Below are 6,000 nucleotides of genomic sequence, written 5' to 3'. Positions count from 1 at the left end.
TTACTTTTCTTTGATTTTGGTCGGGGGTTGAAGGGAGTACATAAAAATGTTTATTCACCCGTTCCCTTACATCAAGCACACGACATTTTAATATGAGATAAATATCGCATTTTTTATAGGAAATTTCCTTATTTTCTTCTTTCCAAGATAAATGTGAGCATGGCGACATCCAACTAAATGTTATCAGAATCAAAACATGATCATTTAATGCAGATACACATCAGTGAAAATTGTCTATCGTGGAGTAAAATCCAGATTTACTCCACATTTTAACTGCTTTATTTGAACGGTCTGTTTCAAGCTCGTCAGCTTCACATGCTTTCAAGACCCAACACCACCCTATCTTTCTGATTTTCTGATTGCCACGTCTCTGCCCGTCTCCAGCACTGAGCTAACACTGACCGTCCATGCATGTCTTTGCCCACTTCCTCCACTGAGCTAACACTTACCTTCCTTGGGTTTCACTGCCCATCTCCTGCACTGAGCTAACACTGACCTTCACTTTGTGTCTGTCCTCCCCTCCTGCACTGAGCTAACACTGACCTTCTGTGTGAAACCAGACCTTTCAGTGTCACTGGCGGTGTTGACTTTCGGTCACAAGACACCAGTCTATGGAAAACTACCTCGGTTACTCTACCTCAATCACTCTCTATCTGTCTCCTATCTCTACTGTAATACCAAATCGCCCTCTTTTCGTAGAGTCACCTCCGATATCCCTATCCTTGGAGTTTCAGGTTTAACCATTTCAATCTGTATTGTCATGTGTGACATGCAAGTTGTTGTTGTTGAATGATAAAAATAAATTGTCCACATATGACTGTGATTACCAAACTATGAAGTGATATTCATGCTAATTGGAGAATATGTTGAGAACAATTGTAGCTTCGCCTTGTTGCATCTTTCACTTCAATGAATTCGATTCTGCAATGAATCGAGAAGATGAGGTCAAACGGGAACGAACTCTTCACATGTTTATATCACATCAAAACTGCAGCAGCAACGGAATTCAGTAAATCAGCTGAAAGAAGGCTTTATGTTTTCTTGTTGCCTGAAATCTTTATCTGTTTCCAGCTTCACAAAATAGCAATTATTTTCATATGGTCTGGATGTTATCCGACACCAACCAATTGTATTGAAAGATTGGGTGCTCGTTGATACTCAAGAAAGATTTATTGTCATAAAATTTAAATAAATATTCCCTCCAGGCTGGAACCTGGGACCTTTGGTGTGTGAGGCGAACGTGATAAACCGCAACACTACGGAAAATTCTGTGAATTCGTTACTGTTGAGAAATTAATAAAACTCAAATACTTTTTCGCCTGACTTTCGGATCTTTCACAAAACTGCTGAAATTCAGGTTGTGATGTAACAGTTGAATCAAAGTTGGATCTTCCGAATACACGTCGGAAAAGTGGTTCATAAACTCACAAAGAGGACACACGAAGAGCTCAAGTTCTTGCAGCTTTGAAGCGAGTGACCGGCTTGTCGGAAAATTTTCAAATCGAAGGCAGCTGATCCTACAAACAAGTTTAATTTCTAATAATTGATTTGAAAAACGTTGCAATAGGGCAGTCAGTAAAAGAAACACCAAAGAGCTTTATTTGAATATCATTTTAACACTGCTTGAAACTATTGATTAGCTTGCTAATGTTTGTGCTGTTTTACTCCACAAAGTTGAACAGATTGGCTGATTTTGAACGTGAGCCTACGCCATGGCAGGAAAAACGATTAACATTAGCAGTGAACTGCGATGATCCGTAAGTTTTACAGACACGGGCGAACCTGGCATATTGTGGCCGAGCGGTCTGAGGCGCGGGAGTTAAGCTCCAGTCTCTTTGGGGACGTGAGTTCGATTCCCACCGCTATCAAATGCTCATGATCGTGTCCATCGTGTACATCGATAGCGTCAGTTGTGTTTTCTGAAAACAAACGTCTGTGCGCTGAAGGTACCAAGGTGACTCCATCTTCCAATATTTAACCAGCATCGAACGTTTTTTTATCCGCGAGGCCATACCCTGAGAATGTGATAGTATCAATGAACTTTCATTTCTTTCACTTCACTTTTATCGGCAGGAGGTAAATATCCTCTCACAAAATATTTGTCCTTCATTTCCGAATGCATGCGGAAGAAAGCAAATAGAAAGTCGTTGAATTTAACAGAAAAAGTAAAACGAATTCCGATTCAGTAGTGAACCAACTCAGGAATACTTTGGAATATTTTCCAAAATACACCAGAAACGTTCAACAAATTCAATTTCGCAATGTTTATTTGTAAAGCTTTGCGGTTCAACGTGAATAAAATAACTGATGTTTATCTACGATCACATAACTGTTATACCTATAACGAAGTTTCAAATTATTCCACAAGAAACGTTGTTCCTCAATTAGATGCTGTGTTCCATATCAAGATTTAAAGTCATTTGTACATGATTTAAATGCCTTTTGCTGGAGAACAAGATGCCTGTTCAGCAAACAATTACGTGCTACACAGTGGTTAATATTTTCTTCTATTTGCTTTCAGATTTCACCGAGAATAACGTACTTTCAGGTGTTGTGACTTCATATCAAACAAGAGCTTGTCTGTGACAGCAATTATGTGAATACCATCTGTATTTTTCGTGGAAAAAGATGTATTCAAGAGTCTCTGTGGCGCAATTGGTTAGCGCGTTCGGCTGTTAACCGAAAGGTTGGTGGTTCAAGCCCACCCAGGGACGGACATCCTATAGAAAAATATTTTCTTCTTCAATTCATTCCTCGCGCTAGAAATAACATAATGAACAACTTACTAATTGTTTTATGCTTTTGTTTTCCTTCAGTCACAATTTTCTGTGCTTTTCAACCTGCATATTGCTGGAAGATTTTAATTTCGTTTACAAACCACACTTCGCAGGATATTTTGGATTTCCTTGCACGGCACAAAGAATTTGACCTCGGCATTTTCACGTTACTTGACTCCAATTAGTGTCTCAAGATTCCTCCAGGGCTGTTATATGGTTACGCACCTTCCTGAAGTCATATGATCGGTTATATCAGTTACACTAGGGACCTCCTCGATTAAAACTACCAGCAAACTCAGCCGTCGAGATGCTAACAGGCTGGAGCTCACCCACCAGTTCGGTTAGAAATTCAGGTAAGAATCAAATAAACCAGAAATCATAGATCGACACTCATTGGCATATTCTGTACAAGTGGTGTGTGCACAGAATGCACAAACGTGGTTGTTTAATTGTATTTATGGGATGAAGGGTAATCCCAAATTATGGATTGATATTTCCTGCTACGAAAGCCACTTTTTCTCGGCTGTAAACCTCGTTATAACACAAAGCATTCTGCGGTACAAGAGTGAAAGTGAACACATCCAAAGCAGCAGCGAACAACAAGTTATTTCTCCAAACTTCACTGCACATTGTTTCGTGTAATTGAGAGCATCCGCGGTGTATGTAGATACAAATGTACAGCCGTGATCGTATAGTGGTTTGTTCTTTGCGTTGTGGCCGCAGTAACTTCGCTTCGAATCCGAGTCACGGCAATCGCCATGGCCTTTCTGTTTGACACATATTTAAATGTATTAACGTTATCTCAGTGCAGAATGAATGCGCAATTGAAATACCCCGCTGTTTGCATTAAACAAATTATAATAAAAATAATAATCTTTGCGTGTAATTTAGCTCTCTCTCACATCTTCGAGACGTCTCCAAGTTCTTTGCCGAATGCACATTGTGGGCGAAAATAACCAACGCCAAATCATCAATTCTAATCGAATGTGTAAATATTATACCACGTCTGATCAAATTATAGCTGTCTCCTGAATTGATAAACACAGTTGTGTTTTAGTTTCAACATCTCAGCCACTCGACTATCATAAATCTTCACAGAAAGATCATGGTAAACTTTTTGCACAACTTCCTGACAATTCGTGTTCTGAGTTATTTTAATTTCAAGGCCATTCATGGCTTGCCCCCTCCTACCTCTCTGAACTATTGATTTCCTATCAACCTGCCCTCTCCCTCCGTTAAGCGTGCTGCGGTCTGCTCCATATCCCCCGCCCGACCCGCCCTAAGATCGGTGGCCGGGCTTTTTTTAAGTGAGTGTGTGTGAGTGTGTAAGTGTGTGTGTGTGAGAGTGTGTGAGTGTGTGTGTTTGTGAGTGTGTGAGAGTGTGTGTGTGTGTGGTGCAAGTGTGTGAGTGTGTGTGTGAGTGTGTAAGTGTGTGTGTGAGAGAGTGTGTGTGTGTGAGTGTGTGAGTGTGTGTGTGGGTGTGAGTGTGTGAGTGTAAGTGTGTGTGAGTGTGTAAGTGTGTGTGAGTGTGTAAGTGTGTGTGTGTCTGTGTGTGGGTGTGAGTGAGTATCTGTGTGTCTATGTGTAAGTGTGTGTGAGACTGTGAGTGTGTAAGTGTGTGTGTCTGTGTGTGGGTGTGAGTGTGTGTGGGTGTGAGTGTGTGTGTGAGTGTCTGTGTGCTTGTGCGTGAGTCTGTGAGTGTGTAAGTGTGTGTGGGTGTGAGTGTGTGTGTGAGTGTCTGTGTGTCTGTGTGTAGGTGTGTGTGAGTGTGTAAGTGTGTGTGTGTGTGTGAGTGTGTGAGTGTGTGTGTGTGAGACCTGAGTTCAATTCCAGGCAGAGGGCGAAACCTTGGGCAAGTTTCTTTACTCCACATAGAGCCCAATAATAATCCCTCCAAAACAAAACAATAATAAATTGGTCATTATCAATCCATGACTGTTTGTGGGACACTGCTGTGCGCAATTGGCTGCCGCGCTCGCCCACAAATATACAGTGAATTCACTTTACAGTGTGTTCTGTGAAGCGCTTTGAGACGTCCACCCGACGTGAAAAGCGCTATATCAAATGCAAGGATTATTATTATTATTATTATTATTTGTTCAATCGTGCATTTGGTCGTACTCCCATCTCTCCGCCTTCCCTCAAACCTACACCATCCCTCCCCTATGCTCCGGCTCCGACACCTGACGTTCAATTTTTGGGATGTCCTCCCAACGTAAAAGGCGCCCTATCATTTAAATGTTGTCCTTTTTGTGTTCTTAATTTCTCCAAAGAATCATCACCATCTCAAAACACAAAAACATAGTATTCAGGTAGGTAAATATAACGGCTGCTATTTATTACATTTGACAACAGTTGATAGCTCTAATGTTCACAGCAAGCTAGAAGTTTCAACGTGGACTTGTTTTTAAAATAATTTCAGCGTTTTGCTTTTAAACTGAGGACACAGCAGAAAACACAGCAGTGGTGTAATATTGCTCTTAATTGAGATAATCCCTCCAAAATCAAAACAAGAAAAACAAGTCATTTTCAATCCACGACTGTTGTGGTACACTGCTGTGCGCAATTGGCTGCCGCGTTTCGCCCACAAAAATGTGCAGCCAATTCAGTTTACTGTATATCCTGTGAAGCGCTTTGACAAGTCGAGAAGACGTGAAAAAGCGCTATATAAAATGCAAGGTTTATTATTATTATTATTATAGGGACAACTTTAAAATGAGCAGATAAGACTGTCCGCTTCTATGCTTTTGATGTGATTCTGAATCAACAGCATTGACCTCGACGTGATTTGAACACTCAGCCTTCTGATCTGCAGCAAGACACGCTACCGTTGCGCCACGAGGTCCACAGCTTCAATCACACAACAGGCTGGGTTGCAGAGACGGAAAAGGGAGCAGAACAAAACTTATTATTTTAAGCCTAACCCTTACAATAAATGATAGAGGAATCGTAAAATTAGTAAATTTAAATGTATGTATTGGAGATGCAGTTAGCTATCCCTGGACTCATATTTGCTGCTAACAACAACTTCCATTTGCATTTCGTTTAACATTCGGGAAGCTGACTATGTTGTTCTATAAAATAATCATAACAGTGACAATAATTGCATTTGATACAGCGCCTTGTGACGCAGTTAATGTGTCTCAAAGCGCTTCACGGAACATACCACAACGCGAATTATAGTTCGCCATCCCTCAGCGGAAAGAGCCAAATTTCTCGTCCG

The 6,000-nt window shown here is 40.9% G+C and overlaps 1 non-coding gene across 1 annotated transcript; it reads left to right on the top strand.

The window, feature by feature from the left end:
• The first annotated feature begins 2,640 nt into the window (after window positions 1-2,640).
• Window positions 2,641-2,714, top strand: trnan-guu. The gene has a single exon. It is a non-coding gene; the product is annotated as a tRNA-Asn (tRNA).
• The last annotated feature ends 3,286 nt before the right edge of the window (window positions 2,715-6,000 follow it).

Source organism: Callorhinchus milii, unplaced genomic scaffold, assembly GCF_018977255.1.
Source record: "Callorhinchus milii isolate IMCB2004 unplaced genomic scaffold, IMCB_Cmil_1.0 Scaffold42, whole genome shotgun sequence".
In the NCBI taxonomy this organism is placed as follows: Eukaryota; Metazoa; Chordata; class Chondrichthyes; order Chimaeriformes; family Callorhinchidae; genus Callorhinchus; species Callorhinchus milii.
This window is presented reverse-complemented; position numbering and strand designations above follow the sequence as displayed.